General features: G+C 40.8%; 1 protein-coding gene across 1 annotated transcript in view; it reads left to right on the top strand.

Moving 5' to 3' along the window:
* Positions 1 to 17405, top strand: part of ca10a (carbonic anhydrase 10 (inactive)a) — a 324330-nt gene that overhangs the window by 267701 nt on the left and 39224 nt on the right. The gene's annotated exons all lie outside the window — the stretch shown is intronic.

Raw genomic sequence — 17405 nt, forward strand, 5'->3', positions numbered from 1 at the left:
GAAAGAGTCAAAGCAGAACTTGAACGCATGCAACGCATCGGCGTTGTAACACCAGTCACTGAGCCTACTGACTGGGTGTCCTCAATGGTGGCAGCACACAAGAAAGACAAGTGTGAGATCAGACTGTGCATAAATCCAAAAGACCTCAACACAGCACTGAAAAGACCTCACCACTCAAAGCACAGCGTTGAAGTGGCAGCACAGATGTCAGGAGCAACAGTGTTCTCTGTGCTAGATGCAAAAAACTTGTTCTGGCAAATACGCCTCGACGAGAAGTCCTCAATGCTGATGACATTTGGCACTCCATTTGGGCAACACAGGTTTCTAGGGATACCCTTTGGCATCAGCTCTGCAAGTCAGCTCTGTTTGCCGGTTACCCATGCTCTGTCATCGTGGATGACATCATTTGAGGAAATGGGGTGGTCTAACATGACGCCAACCTGAAAAAAGTGCTGACATGTACACGGGAGATCAAGCTCAGGCTAAACCCTGACAAGTGCAAATTTCACCTACACCAAGTGTCATATGTGGGCCACATCTTCACAAAGGACGGCCTAAAAGCAGACCCCTCCAAAACCATGGCAATAGGAGCAATGCCAGTGCCCACAGATGTCACGTCACTACAGCGCTTCCTCGTTATGGTCAGTTACATACAGAACCTTAGTGAAATCACCGCACCTCTAAGGAAACTGACCCACAAAGAGCCACCTCAGATCATGCCTCTCCAGCCCACCAGTATTGGCATATTATAACGTCAAGGAGCCAGTTACACTGACATGTGATGCATCATGCTATAGACTAGGCGGTGCATGTTTGCAAAATGGCAGACTGGTGGCCTTCGCATCGCGTGCTCTCATGGACACAGAGACGCAATATGCCCAGATAGAGAAGGAGCTCCTCGCCGTGGTGTTCGCCTGCACGAAGTTCGAAGATTATGTTTATGGCAAAGCAACAGTCGTCAAAACTGACCGCCAACCCCTGGTGACCATAATGAAAAAGCCCATCCATGTCGCCCCTGCCTGGCTCCAGAGGATATTACTTGCCTGGAGGAGCTAAGACAGCACATAGCCCGAGATGATGTGCTACAAGCCCTCAGCACAGTCATCCAGCGAGGATGGCCCATCAGAGAGAGCCAAGTACAGCCCGCTCTAGCCCTGTTTTCTCCATACAGAGATACAATACAATACAATACAATACAATACAAATTTATTTGTATAGCACATTTAAAACCAGAGGTAGCTAAAGTGCTTCACATAAACCAATAAAACAGTAGTAAAATACAAATGCAGATAAGCTAGCAGATGGCAGGCATTGATTAACCAAGCATACAAGTACGCAGATAAGTAAGCAAGACTTAACAATAAAACAATATAAGCAAAAGAGAGGAAAGTGGAGGGCAAGAAAGAACACTTTAAAGGCCTGCTGTAGGACCCAGCGTTCTACTGGGAGTATGCACACTAAGGAGATCAATAAGGTAGCTGGGTGCAATGTTATTTATGATTTTATAAGCAGTAGGATTTTAAAATCAATGCAGTGTTTAATTAGGAGCCAGTGAAGGCCAGTGAGAATTGGGGTGATAGACTCAAACCCTACGAGTACCAGTTAGAAGGCGAGCCGCGGTGTTTTGGACGAGTTGCAATCTACGAAGAAGGGCAGAATGAAGCCCAGTGTATAGGGAGTTGCAATAGTCTAACCTGGATGTGACAAAGGCATGGATAAGCTTTTCTAGATCCTCACGTGGTAAGTATGGCATAGCCTTAGAAATTAATCCAAGTTGATGGAAACAAGATTCAATAACAGAGGTCACATGCTTGTCAAGCTTAAAAGAGACGTCCAGGTAAACAACATATTACTTGCGGAATCAGAAAAATAATCAGCAAAGGTCCCGAGGACAGCAGTTAGATGGTACGACCAATGGGTAACATATGTAGAGAAAACAGCATAGGACACAGCACAGACCCCTGAGGGACACCACAGGTAACGGGGGCAATGGAAGAGGAGTAGGTACCCATCGTGACAGAGGACCTCTCCGATAAGTAGGATTTAAACCAACTAAGACCCATACCCATAATGCCAACCAGATGTTCAAGCTTCATTAAGAGGATATTATGGTCACGAGATCAAAAGCAGAAGACAGGTCCAACAAAACTAAGACAGCGGGGTGCCCAGAGTCAGTAATTAAAAGAAGATCATTGAAGACCCTCAAGAGAGCCGTTTCCATGCTATGGCGCAGTCTAAACCCAGATTGAAATTTATCCCAGATGTTATTCTCATTCAGATAGGTCTGATGCTGTGATAGGACAATCTTCTTGAGGATTTTTGACAGGAACGAAAGTTGCGAGATAGGTCTGTAATTAGCGAGATTTGAGTGATCTAGGGAACGCTTTTTAAGAAGAGGTTTCACTACGGCATGTTTAAAGGCAGTCGGAACACAACCCACTGACAAAGAAAGATTGATCAGTGATAATATACAAGGCCCAATTACATTAAATGCAGAATTTAAGTTTTTTTTAGACGATCAATGATTCCCTTAAGGACAGGAAGTGACACTGGTTCAAACTGAGCAAGTGTCATAGAGCAGCGTAAAGCGGGGCCTTGGGACACCCCGAGGCTTTTAAGGCTCTTAAGGTGGAGATTTTATCAGTGGTAATTTAAGAACTGCTCACAAAGAGCTGAAGAAGCCAGCCACGATGCTTCAGGATAAGGGTTAACCAAGGAGTTAAAAATATTGAATAAAACGCGTGCATTATGACTATTATGACTTTGTCCCACACGCCATCAGACTGTTTAACTCCTCTCTGGAGGGGAGAGGGAGGGGAAACAGGAGGACAAAGGAGGGGGGAACAACTAAGCTGTAGTGCCTCTTCACCTCACTGTGCAATACCTTTTGTGCAATACTTTTGTAAATAGTCAACGGTGCAATAGACTCAATACTTGAAATGTGCAATTCACTTGTATTTTTATTTTTATTCCTATTTATTATATTTATCCCCTTCGTATATTTTATTTATATTGTCTCTGTATTTATATATATGTGTGTGTGTATAACTCTGTAACTTCTGTCGGTGCTGTGCTTTTTTGGAAATCGAATTTCCCAGAGGAACCCACCCGAGGGATTAATAAAGTTCTATCTAATCTAATCTAATCTAATCTATTATTCGTAACAATGGCTGACAGAACAGCCGCTTTAGCCATCTTAGCAGATTTCTGGAATTCCAAGCGCGTCCTGCGTAAAATGTCAAGGGACACCTGGAGCCTATCCTTTTTCCACCGCCTCTCAGCTTGACAGCAGGTACGGCGTAGAGCACGTGTAGAGTAATTTAACCAAGGTCGGGAACAGCTTCTAGGACATTTCACTTTTATAGGGGCCACAGTCCAGTAAGGAGGTGCATATAGCAAGTAGGGAGTTGGCAAAGTCATCAAATAAAGACTGTGTGATGCCAGCCGTATCAGGGAGCACAGATTCAGAGAAAAACGCAGAAAATTCAGCCACAGTCCCAGAATCAATGAAACGGCCAAGGCGTCGAGGGCCCCCAAGGTTCAGATCAGTTTCGCATAGATCAGCATCCAAAAGGACTGGAAATTGGTCAGAAATCCCAGTGTTGCTAGTGTCCCTGACACAAAGGTCCAATTCATGAGAGAAAACCAAATCAAGCGTGTGACCTTTAGAGTGGGTTGGAGTATTTACCCACTGAGTGATGTTACGAAATCAGTTTCACCCGGTTCTTTTTATTCCTCAAAGCATCCAGAGACGGCACCGAAACTCAGTAGTCATTTCACAAAACCTTTATTCATCTTCATTTAAGCATGCATCTTCTAGAAGGGGAGATGTGCAAGGCCGGTGTTCCTCTGCAGAATCTTCCACCTCTTTGTAAGTTACAGCCAGCTTTATAGAAGTGACCCCATCATAAAACCCCCATGGTGTGCTGCAAACTCTGTGTGTCTGTGTGTATATGCACGAGCACGTGAGTGCCTGTGTGTGCGCGTACCCGTGTGTCTATGTGAGTGCACGTGAGTGACTGTGTGCGCGTACCCGTGTGTCTATGTGAGTGCACGTGAGTGACTGTGCATGTAGGTGTGGGTGTGTCGTAACAGTTAAAGCACTGTGTGTGTCTCTGTATACCTGACTTCCTGGGGGTCATAAAAGTAATCTCCTCACCTGAGCTAAACCAAATTCCTCTACACAACATAGAAAACAGAGTTAAGATATTACAAACACTGAGACCCACACCCATGTCTCGCCTGGGGAATTTCCACTCAACATTAACTTCTCTTTGTCTTACTTTCGCAGTTCAAAGTGGGGGAGGACCTCCTAGAAATCTACTCCTAAATTCATGACACACTCAGGCCTTTATTGCATCCAGGGCAGTGTCAGTGTCTCTACAATAATTCTACATCCTACCTAACACATTTTTAAACTCTCAAATAAGCTATGCATATCTTCAGTGAGGATAAAAGAATCAGCTAAAACAAGAAAGTCTTTAGCAAGCCTATCGTCTTTACAACAGATATGAATGTTAAAATCACCAGCAATAAGAAGACGGTCATAATTTAAGCAAATAGATCCTAAGAAGTCAGCAAAATCATTGATAAAAGTCTTGTTGTATTTCGGAGGACGGTAGCCAGGGGGGGACCAGCAAGTTCCAATAATTGTGCTTCAAAGCTAACAAACATAGGTGGGGCCAGCTGCCGTATCCGGAATTTATTCCTTAAGACCACCGCAAGTCCTCCACCCCGATCCGAAAGTCTCGGTGAGCTGAAAAAAGCACAGTCCGGGGGAAGGAGCTCAGAAAAGGGAAAGGACTCACCAGGACGAATCCAGGTTTCCGTCAGGAGCAGTAAATCCAGACCTGTAGTGGTAAAAAAGTCATTCATGATAAAAGTCTTGTTCATCAACGACCTAACATTTAATAATGCCATCCAGGCCGAAGACGCCAGGTCGAGGTTAGAGGCACATCTCAGGGGCGCAGGTTGCCATAACGCACGCCACCTCCGGTAGCCTTAAGCCAACTCCAAGCTGGCAAGCAGGTCACCGGAAGGGCTGGGTATGCTTGACTTTCAGCAGGGCAAATCCATTGATGATTGAGCAGTCTAAAAGTGAACTGCTCCTGGGAAGCGGAGGAAGGACGAAAGGTTCTGACGGTGAAGTCGAAGCCAGGCTCGACCCGTGCTTTAAGATGAGCCTTTATCCATACACGGACACCGCTGTGTTTGCCCCGCTTCCTACGGCGTCTACGCTGAAAATGAGGCAGAGGTAGGCAGCATGAACCAGAGAGAGAATCCGTCTTTGTTGAGATGGCATCACTGACCCTCCAACACGGTTCTGGCCTGTAGGGGTCCGGCCCATAAGTATGAAGTGGGCGAAGACTTAAAAGAGTAAGCCGGTCATAGGTAATCAAAGCAAAGCCACCAGAATAGCATATGAGCAAAAGGACGAAAAACAACAGAAGACGAGGACGGCAAGCTGAGCACACTGGTGCCAGCTAACAATTTTATGATAGTGCAGTGACAGTAGGGATGGGAATCATTTAGGTTTTGTCCGATACTGGTGCCAAACCAGTACTTTTGAAAAGTACTGTGTTTAAACGGTGTTTAAACGTGTTAAAGTGTAACGTGTAAACGTGTTAACGTGTTAAAGTGTTTAAACGGTGCTCGGACGGTGCTCGGACCGGTGCTTAAGAAATGGAGAACACAAACTTTGTCCAAAAACCTCTTATGTTTTTATTTTTAGCAGTCTCTTTTTTTCTGCAAAATGATAACCAAGTTAGCCTTTTCTGTTGATACAACATACCTCCTTTGGTTGGAACCGGTGCTTAAACAATAGAAAACACAAACTTTGTGTATCACTCAAACAAGAAGACAGCCGCATGTAACTATGACGGTGTTTGCTAGTTCACCTTACGTGCATTAATTTAATAACGTGGTTAGCCTACTCAATGTAAATTACACACGAACAACATTAAGCTACTCACGCAGAGAAGAACGGCTGCTGCTGCCATCATCATCCGTCATCATTTCTGCTACACTGGCAGGGCTAGGGGCCAGGACTCTACTCTTCGGGTTTTTGGGGGATTTTGCTGACTCCGGGTCCGATAACAGGCACCACACCCGCAATAGATGTGCTCAATGTGAGGTCTTGCAGTAAGCTATCAAATGCGGTGCATTTCTTGGCTTTTAAAAAAAATGCTATGCGTCGCCAGGTGTTCCATCAGATTCGAGGTGTTACCTCCTTTGACAGTATCACAGTATCACCTTAAAGCACTTGTTGCAGGCTGCTGAGTTTGCATCTTTTGCTGTGAAGTACCGCCAGACTTTGACCGCTTCACCTTGGGCGTTTTTAAACTGTAGCTCTGTTCTAAAAGAACGTACGTACCTGGGCCCGCCTACTATCCTTGGAAAGGTAAAATGATTGGCTAGAATCCAAAGTGTATGACATCTCAGGAAAAAAAAAATACAGAAAAAAAAGCACAGAAATAAAGCAACGAAATGTGCGCTGCTTTTCGGTCTGGTTACTACCGTTTATGTCAGAACCGGTGCCATAATGGCACCGGATACCGGTACCCATCCCTAAGTGACAGTCACATATAGTACCTAAAGCTATCTTCACATTGATAAACTCAGCGTGGAGGATGGGAACATCATGAAAATCCACAAAACAGTCATTCACCAGTCTCTGCACAAAGAATACATCAACATCCTACACAAAGGCCATCCAGGTACAGAAGCAACCAAGCGCAGAGCTAGGAGTTTCACCTTTTGGGCAGTAATGTCAAAAGACATCACGGAAGAGCTGCTCTCTTGCACAGTGTGCAGCAGCACTAAGACACATCAGCAGAGAGAACCGCTACAACTGCACCCTGTTCCAGTCCTCCCATGGTCAACGGTGGCCACCAACATTTTCACCTGGCATGGAAAACAATATCAGGTCCTTGTAGATTCCTATTCGGGATGGATTGAGATTGACCTTCTCCGTGACTTGACCACAGCAGCAGTCATCTCCAAGCTAAAGAGACAGCGGAATAACATCCGGAGTGATCATTGGCTCGTCGCACCACATGAGAATGCTACACTTGGTTTAACCTAAGCTTCCAAAATGAAAGAACAACAGTTCCTAGGAGCCTATGCTTCGAATCCTAAGGACTTAGTATTCTAAGTTCCTAGGAGCCTATGCTCCTAGGAGCCGTATTAATGACCCCCTTGTGAGTTTTGTGTGCCATGCTGTAGCTGGAGAACCACACAGCGATACAGTATATCAGGACACTTCCAAATGAGCAATGATAGAAGACGATCAGCACCTCCTTATTCACGTCCATTTTTCGGAGGATTCTAAGAAAATGGAGACGCTGTTGGGCCTTCTTTGCAATCTCCAAGGTACTTGAGCTCCATTGGAGGTCTGTGTCTATGTGCAGACCCAGGAACTTGAAGCTGGCCACCTTTTCCACGGACTCCCCGTTGATGCTGAAGTGCTGCAGCTCGAGCTTCCTCCTTCTGAAGCTGACTACTAGCACTTTCGTTTTCGTGGCATTGAGTTCCAAGTTGTCCACAGACCAATCCAACAGCCTCTGAACCTCAGCTCTGTATGTCTTCTCATCAACTTCTGAGATGAGCCCCACCACAGTCGTATCATCTGCAAACTTAATAATTGCATTGTCTGGTTAGGTTCTGACACAGTCATGTGTGTACAGAGTGTAAAGTAGCAATAGAAAATTTGTTAGAATGAAGCGTAAAGCATAGCTGGGGCTGATTAGATGTTCTGTGGTTCACCAGTTATGACAAAATATGTCAATCGTTCTCACTGTGGGAGCATAACATGAACAGCATCCAAAATTCACAACACTCTGCTATACAAACATGCAATGTGTAGTCACATTTGCAAACCCCAATGAAACTCCAGACTTGGTTTGGAAATGTACCAAGAAACCTCCTTGTCAACAAGAACTTTATCCATGTAATGTGGTCTGCACCCTGCTATGATTGCAGTGTTCTCAACATTCTAGACAAACCAAACAAAAGCAGAAACCATGCCTAAGGATTCTGAATTTGCCTTGTTAAATCTAAAAATAGACATAAATTAAAATGTACCAAAGTAAAGCAATCCTTTCAGACAAAGCTGCAATGAAGCTCCTCGCCTGTATAAATCCATCCTTTACATTATTGCCATTTTGTGGCCACAGTTAGCTATTGTTTCCAAACTCTGCTTGTTACATGCTCATAGAATTATGTATTTTATCACGTATAATTGTAAGATCTTTACCTTACCGTATAAAGTGCATGGAGGTGACTTTTGTCGAATATAAACAAAACTGAATTGAATTGAAACCTACATAGGAAACTGTAGCGTCTGTCAATGACATGAGCTAACCAAGCTGAGAGGCCAACAGTAAGGCAAACTGCTGCGGGCTTTACTTTCACTGCATTGAGGTGAATTATGTGCTTTATATGGAAACACTGTCATTGGGAAGTAAACATGCTTCAGTGGTTTATCATCAGATAAATAACAGATGAGTTTTCTCTTGCTTACCACTTTGGCCAAAAATGTGTGATGTAGAGAAGATTGAGTGTGAAAATGTTAATAACACCTTTAGTACAAGCAAGGAAAGCTCTGATGATGATGAAGATGGCAGCTCTTACCATGTACAGTTTAATAAAATAAAATAAAATAACCTCCATCGGAAATCATTGAATATGATACATTTAACCAGCTTTTTTGCCAACACTCAAGTTAAATTTTTATTAATATGTTTAATTGCAATAGATATTGACAATTAGCCATGTCACATATTCCTCAAGCCTTTTAATCCTGCTGATTTTTTAAGTTAATATATTTTAAAATAAGTATAGATATTGTACCAAGTATATTGTATAAGAGACTAATGTAACAGGAGAGCACATGTTTCAGAATTTGCCTAAGAATCCACCGGTTTTAAACTTTTCTTCACCATTAAAGAGGTTAGAGGTTAACAGCTTTCAGTATTTCCACTGCTACACAGCAAACAATAATGGATGAAGTTAATTTGGCAAACTTTTCATTTTCCAAATTAAATACAATTTAAAACAGTGCTTATGTTGATGCCTCAATGTAACCATCAAAGGATGGTACATGGATGACACCTGGCTCAAAATCAAAACTCAAGAAGTAGAATCCTTCACTGCTCATATCAACTCAGTGGATAGAAACATAAAGTTTACCATGGAAGACACAAAGGATAACAGTTTGCCATTTCTGGACTGTGCTGTGGGCACTGAGGAGAATGAAAACCTCAACATTGAAGCCCACACACACAGACCAGTACCTACTCTTTGACTCTCACCACCCTCTGGAACACAAAGTTGGAGTACTCAGAACATTGCTTGAGAAGCAACTGTTAATTAATTAAATAAGTATCTAACTAATAACTTACAAGTGATATGAGCGTTTACACTTTTCATTACGTCAGAATTGTATGAATTAGTTATGTTATAGTTGGGCTCAGTGACAGATGACAAGGTCCATCCATCCTCAGAAATCTTGTACTCATGTGGACTTTCCAAGTAGGAATGAGCAAGGATGCAGGCACAAACCGGTAAGAACTGTGCACTACTATACTGAAATAAATATGCTATTACTGAAGGCAGATTCTAGGCTAGACTAGTAAATTTCCTGTCTACATTTAAACAAACACTTGTAAATAATTTAAAACAAACACATGATGACAGATGGCAACACCATCTATAGTGAAGGAACTTACGGACTCCATAGATTGACTTTTTTTTTTTTTACCAGTCCTTCATAAGTAATCCCACAAATGACCAGATAACCTGAGCAAGTGGAGCAACTAAAAGAGGAAGACTGACTAATAAACTGACCCAGAGGACCTCCTCACAAAAGCCTGACCTCTGACCTTAAGGTCAAAGTTAGTGGGTTTTAGGACATGCATCTATGGTATCAATTTGAAACTCCTACGTTGCCTTGGTCTTGACTTATCACATTCACAAAGTTGAGTGTCCACGCTGCTGGCCCACCTGCCTACCCGGTAGGGTGATCATAATACCAATCAGCCTCTTATGGCTGAGGGGTATTCTGTGTGGTACTTCATACAATCCGCTCTGAAGATACTGACAGAAACTTTCAACGCCATCGCATTTCATCTTTTACACCATCTTGGAGCCTAAGGAGGAAAAAAACACATCCTATCCTTGCTGAATTTGAACATTTCCAGCAGAAAGAGCTTGTTAAAAGCAAAGGGAGTGAATTAAATGCAACATCATATGGGATTAATGACCAGTTTCCTAACGAAATCAATAACAGATATTAAATACTATATTCCATACTAAAGCAACACAGCTAGAAGGGGCAAATGGCTCTGCTGTGGCCGATAATAAGCTTAGAAGTATATCAAAGGACAGCTTAGGTTGAGAGTTTCAGAAAAATAATTTGAAGACATTACACATGCAGAGAAGGCATATTGGATACACTGGAAAAAGGATTCTGAATATGGGGCTGCCAGGCCAGGAAAAGAAGAAGACCACAGAGAAAGTTCATGGATGTAGTGAAACAGGATGAGCAGAGGGATGGTGGATGCTAGGGGTTGGTTGAAAGCGAGGCAGATGATCTACTCTAGCAAGTCCTAAAGGGAACGCCGGAAGGAAGAAGAAGAATGGTTTAATTGGTGGTTTATTTGATGAATGGTGAATTCTGTTTTGTTTTTATTTTTTGAATAATTCATATGATAGTTCAAAGTGGCTTAACAAAAAAAAAAGATCAGGTACAATGACTGGACTGAAAATTGGTGATGTCCAAAGAAAAACCTTCAGAAAGATCATTTGAAAAGAAAATCTAACAAAGTCTGTCTTCTTGAAAGCATAATATAAAGAAAAGACAGATGGCTCAAGACAGAAATGTCATGTTTTTCAAGTCTTACTATCTACTGACCACAGTCATGCTCTGTCTACAACTTAGCAAAGAAACATCTCACCATATAATATGCCAAGATATGTCTTAAAAATTTGAGGAAATTGAGTAAGAAGAGAACAAAAGAAGATGTGGAAGCCCTAGTCAGCAGATGAATAGTAACTCAGTGTGTATAAATCAGAATCAGAATACTTTATAATGTTATACATAATTTCCCTAGGGAAATTATGTGGGTTACAGTTGCTCCAGTACAGTACCAGGAAAAAAACAGAAAAAAAATAGTAAAAAATAGTAACTGAACTGAATCTTTAATTGATGCACCTACTGTTTGCGAAAGCTTCATCAGAAATGTAAATTAGTTTGATCAAGCAAGTTTTTAGTTCATCATTGCCCTTGCAAAATTGGACAAAATGAGAGACTAAACATGTCATCAGAATTTATTTACAAAAACATACTGTTTTCCCCATCCAAATCAAATTCAATCCAACTAAACCTTTCTGTAGAAAATATAAAGATGTTGATACAGTTAATAATGATGTGATTTGATGATGTGACACTAACCCACATTGAATGGATCCCTCCAAGACTGTTGGACCAACAAAAGTGATGGTTTGGTGTGGTATATGGGGTACAACGATAGTGGGTCCATTCTTCATCAATGGAAACCTCAAGGCCACTGGATATTTGAAATTGCTACATGATGATGTGTTTCCCTCTTTATGCACTGAAGCTGGCACGTTCCCTGAGTTTTTCCAGCAAGATGGTGCACCACCACATTATGGGTGCCAGGTCCGAGCATTCCTAGATGAACAGTTTCCTGGAAAGTGGATTGGTCGTCGTGGGCCAGTTGAATGGCCCCCAAGGTCTCCCGATCTGACCCCCCTAGACTTTTATCTTTGGGGTCATCTGAAGGCAATTGTCTATGGTGTGAAGATACGAGATGTGCAGCACCTGAAACTACAGATACTGGATGCCTGTGCTGGCATTTCTCCTGCGGTGTTGCTATCAGTGTTTGAAGAGTGGGAGAAGAGGGTTGCATTGACAATCCAACACAATGGGCAGCGCATTGAACATATTTTATAAGTGGTCAGGAACTTGTAAATAACTCATGAAAGAATAAAGTTACGTTGAAACCAAGCACACCATTGTTTTTCTTGTGACATTACCATTAAGTTTGATGTGTCACATGGCCCTCTTCCTATTGAAAAAACAAGTTATATCCAAGATGGCCGACTTCTAAATGGCCACCATGGTCACCACCCATCTTGAGGAGTTTACCCCCTCACATATACTAATGTGCCACAAACAGGACTTTAATATCACCAAACATTTCCATTTTATTACGGAGTATCCATATAAATGGCCCCAGCCTTTAGTTACTGTTATCGCCTCTATACGTCCTTGCCTTTGAGTGCGACCTCCTAAAACAGACAACATTTTCTACAAGGCTTTGCAAAGTATGGTAAAAACATAAACAGTGTCTGTATACCATGGTTGCCTTGACACATACAAAAAAACAACTTGTGGCATTGAACATTAAAAACACTGTCAGTGAACATAATTGGTTTTGCAGAATCACCCAATATCTGCCTTTTAGTCTGGCAACAGGATTGATTTGAGCAAACCACCGATGCTGTTTTTCTTTAGCGAGCACAACACATTCTCTGAAAATCGTTTTCCTAATGCTTCAGATCTGTGTTGAGTCTTTCTCATCATGTAGCATTACTGGAACTGCTTTGCTGAAATTGGAGTCCATAACTCCACTGAGCTGCAGCCCACACAGTCCCACTAGTATTTAATTCATCATAGCTGGTCTTCTTTTCTCTATTATTTCTTTTTTTCTATTTTAAAAATCTCCATTGCCTCAAATCTGATCACTGGTGAACTAAATAACATGTTTTATGGTTAATAAATGTTAACTACTCTTACATATTTCATGGAATGCACAGCATTTGGGTCAGGAAACTTTTTCCTTTCAACCAAATATTTTGTCCTATATTTGATAATAATGGCTTTGGTGTTGGAAATGTTCTGGGTAAATGCAGCAGTTTGTAAAGCTCAACATCTGCAGTAGCCAGTGAAGATGATTTCTTGCAAGAGGTAATTTACTCTATTGATTTGTGTGCTCAGATAATTGTGATGTTCCGTGTGTTTCTCACTACCAGCACGCTACTGCTGTCTTCTATTACAGTGGCTGTCTGCCATGCCAGCCCCAGACAGTCAACTTAATCCTTTATGACTTGTTTATGTTCACCAAGCTATTACCGCTAATGTGATGGCACGTTATGATCATCACTATCTATTAAGGAAGGACAAGTGCACAGTGGAGTTGTCCTTTTTGGCTTCATCACTTCTGGAAGCTTTTTGCAACAAATTAAAAACGCAATTAGGTGGCTTGATAAAATAAGGTGTGAGAGAAGACATATAAGGCATATAACAGCGAGGCTTTACAATAATGAACCCAGAAAGCCTAAATACTCCTAAACTACACTACAGACTGCTTTTAAATCTAGAAAAAAGCAATAGGAAATGTTTTGTCAGTCAGAAAGTAATTTTGCAGTTATGCTTCTCTCTTATCCTTGTCATTTCAAAACAACTAAAAATACATATTCACAAAAAATTATAAAGCAGATGATTCTAGAGGGAGTGTGGCCAGACTAAAAATTATATCTGAAGGAAGTGGAAGAATAATACAAAAATTAAGAAAACTCTTGAAAATGGAAAATAGTAGTTTGCAGTTTATGTTATGTTATGTTACTACCAGTCTTTCTGTATTCCAGTTTTTATGAGTAAGTTTTTTGCTTAATACTAAGCAGCAGGTCAATTTTTATTATATGCTAAACTGAGGTTGGTTATCAAATTCAGCAACAACTGTATTCATGTTTTCATGGCTTATTTAATGTAATTACATAATCTTAAATACATGGATTTGAGCATTGATAGAAATTAGATCAGCTTGCTTGCTCAGTAACAAAAGTATCTAAAAAGTCCATTTAGATGTACAAAATCATTACAATAGGACTTTGGTATTCATAACCTCATGGTGTTGGCTGTTGAAAATAATGGCAACATTTATCTACCAGATGAGATCTTATTACAGTGTTCACCATTTTAATTTAATGAACAGCCTTGAAAAACTGCAGTTTTAACAAGTTGATCAGATAAAATTAAAGCAATATTTTTACTTTGTAATGTACTGCCATAGTTCCTTACTTTTGTTCAGAAGATTGCTGTGATATCACTTAGACAATAAAGCAGAGAATAAAACTGACAATAAAACATTTGATTATTATGTGCTCATAATATATAAAAATGATGTAGAGAATAAAGTTTTTGAAATAAAAAAAAATACTTCCATAAAAAAGTTCAGTATCAAACAACTGTGGCAATTCTATTTTTAAACAATAAGTCACTCAAATAACAATGATTACTTCTCACTGCATCTATTTATTTGGGGCTGTGTTGTAACAATGTGTGAAGTGTTGTATCAGCTGTTGGGCTCAGCATTGGTGTTGTTTGCTTTGTTTCTGTGTAAATCAAGTTAAGTTGGCTGCTTCCCCTGTCTCATGGGTTTTTGATAAATTTGTATTGATGAGTCCAAGTAAAAACCATTTCGATTGATCCACTGTTTTTAAAATGTGTTTGTATGTTTAGAACATCACCTAACACAATAATAGTGTATGCTTGATTCTGGGGGTGTGTTTTCAGGTACTAATGCAACAAATATGATCTATTTAGCCAACATTCTGTGTTGCAGAGTAATCCCTCATTGCAGTATTGGCAAGTATTTTTTAATCTAGGGTGTACCCTATACTTGGCACATGCAGGTAAAAAATTGAAGTGGTGGTCCAACTCTCTTTTGAGGTGTGTGTAACACACATAGTGTGTAACACTATGTAACACTTTTATCTCTACTGCATTGTAGTCTGATTTATCTTTGAAGATTTAAAAACTTAAGTATGCACGGGTGCTACAAATGAGCTTCTCCCCAACATTATAGATAAGTTACATTTTGTTGTATGTACAGCAGTGATAGGTCAGCAGTGCAGCTGAAAATTTCTTGCTACTTAACATAACACACGTCGAAGAAGCTGAAAAATGTATTTATTTAATTATTTATTAATTTATTTATGTAACAGCTTGTCTCTACTTTTTAAAAAAGAGGGTTAACAAAGAAAAAAACATTTGATGCATTGCTCTGGTGTTTTCTGGGTATGCTAGTGTATACTGTGTTTAAAAATTGGACTGGAAGTCTAGCCTGTCATCAGCTATCTTTAGTATGTGACTCGCAAACAAAACTTTAAATCTGGTTTTAGACTCAGATGCTGTTTTGACAATGTCACTGTCACAGCTGCAGACATGTGGGGTGATGAGAGAAGGACCCCAGTGGAGGCACTGACCTTATGAAGTTAGCTTTATTGACAGTGGCCAAACAAAATACAAACGAAAGCTGAGCATGGCAGCAACTAAACTAACACAAACACCTAAACTGGAAGCAGCTACAAAAAAATAATATAAAGGAACTAAAGCCTGAGACTAGAAACCTAAACCCGTAACGGGGAAACACAGAACATGCAGACCAACAAGAGAGACACAAGACTGAAAACATGAAGAACTCAACAGGTGATAACACAGGATAAAGTGCAGTACACATAGATGAACCAGCAACAAACAGAAGACACAGGGCTAAAATACACAGAGGGACAACGTTGGAACGAGAAACAGGAGGGAAACACAGCTAGGGCTAATCAGGCATCATGAGACAGGGAGGAGGCAAAGCTGAATACACAGACATAAGACAAGGTCTATCAAAGTAAAACAGGAAGCACGAGATAATCACAAAGACGCAGAGTAGACACTGAGACAGAGACACAACGGACTGGGGAGACAGAGAGAACATGGAGACAAGAGTGACTACACAAGAAACACGGGGAAGGAGAAGTAACAGAAACCTAAATCCTAGGAATTGAAAATAAACATGAGCAGAAAACCGTGAATGACAATAATCCAAGAATATAAATTAACCAATAAACACAAAACACTGGGTCACAGACCCAGGACCGTGACAGTCACATTCCTTTCTGTAACTTTTCTTTAACTTTGTTAAACTTTATTTCTTTAACTTTACTTTCTTTAACTTACTTAGCAACACACAGGATCTATACTGTCTCCAAGAAATTAGAGAGGTCTGGTTGGTTTGTATATAATTAAACACTGCATTGTATTTGTATTTGCTTGGGTTATCTTTGTCTAATTTTAAAAACATGATCATGTGACAAATATGTAGAGAATTAAGAACTCAAAAAGGGAAAATACCTTTTTGCAGCACTGTGTATTCAGTCCATATAATTCTATTAATTGATTTCTGAATTTTTTTTTTTTGCCTGTCCCGTTTGGCTCTTTTGCCATCAGAATTATTGTCTAAAGGCAAAGAAAGATGCCCAACGGATTTACTTTACCAAATTGACCATCCCAGCCTTGCCGTAATGGTCCATTTGATTCACCTTTTATTGTTTATTTTATTTTCCACTTACTGAATACGGGACAGACTTGACTGGGGGAAAGAAGGGGAGAAAGAAAGAGGGAAAGAGAAACAGCTTGTCACGGATTGCCGGGGCAAGCCGTGTGGAATTGTAGAAAGGGACCAAAAAGGCGGCAGCTCTGGTGCAGGTGAGTGTTTATTTACAGGGGTGGGTAAGTACAAACAGCGGTGGCGACAAAACATGATACTGGAAACCTAAACTGGGTAAACTAATAAGACAAACCAGAAACGAGGATGCAGGGAGGTCCGGGGAAATACATACGGAGAGACGCAGGGAGACCGAGGGGAAACAACACAGACGAACCAGCAACTACCATGACAGAAGATACAACTTAAATACACTCAGAGAACACAGGGAGATTACACACAGGTGGGGAACACAGCTGCCTCCCTACTCTCGTGACGAGAGTAGGGAGGCAAACTGAAAACACTCACATAAGACGCAGACCTTCACAATAAAACAGGAAACACATACACGCAATGACACAACACACCAACTAAACACAGACTGGGGGACACAGAACATAGGAACATGAACCATGAAACAGAAGAGTACAAACACCCAAGGTAACCAAAACCACAGAATACTAATAAACTAAACATAAACACGGAGTCGCAGACTCCGGACCATGACACAGCTGAGAAGAGGGACGGGGGAGAAGGGCAAAAGACAAAAACCAACAGAATGGGCAGAAAAAAAAAAAGAAAGAAAAAAAAATGCATATATCAAGCACCTGGATCATTGATTTATGAATTTAATGAATACATAGCCAATAAAGTATTCATTTAAAAAATGAAGTGATCTTAGTTTATGGTGACAGCTAAACTTCCTGGAACTGCTTAGAAGATGGACAGGTCTCAGTTTGGGGCTTGTGATTGTTGAATTTTAAAAATACAATTTACATGGCAATATTCACAACAAATAACAGGGCACGTGTGTGGCAGAGCATTTCCTTGGGTTTTTCAGAACCC

Source organism: Mchenga conophoros, linkage group LG8 (assembly GCF_057382185.1).
Source record: "Mchenga conophoros isolate Kocher_MC1m ecotype Shallow Benthic linkage group LG8, M_conophoros_male_GT1.1, whole genome shotgun sequence".
In the NCBI taxonomy this organism is placed as follows: Eukaryota; Metazoa; Chordata; class Actinopteri; order Cichliformes; family Cichlidae; genus Mchenga; species Mchenga conophoros.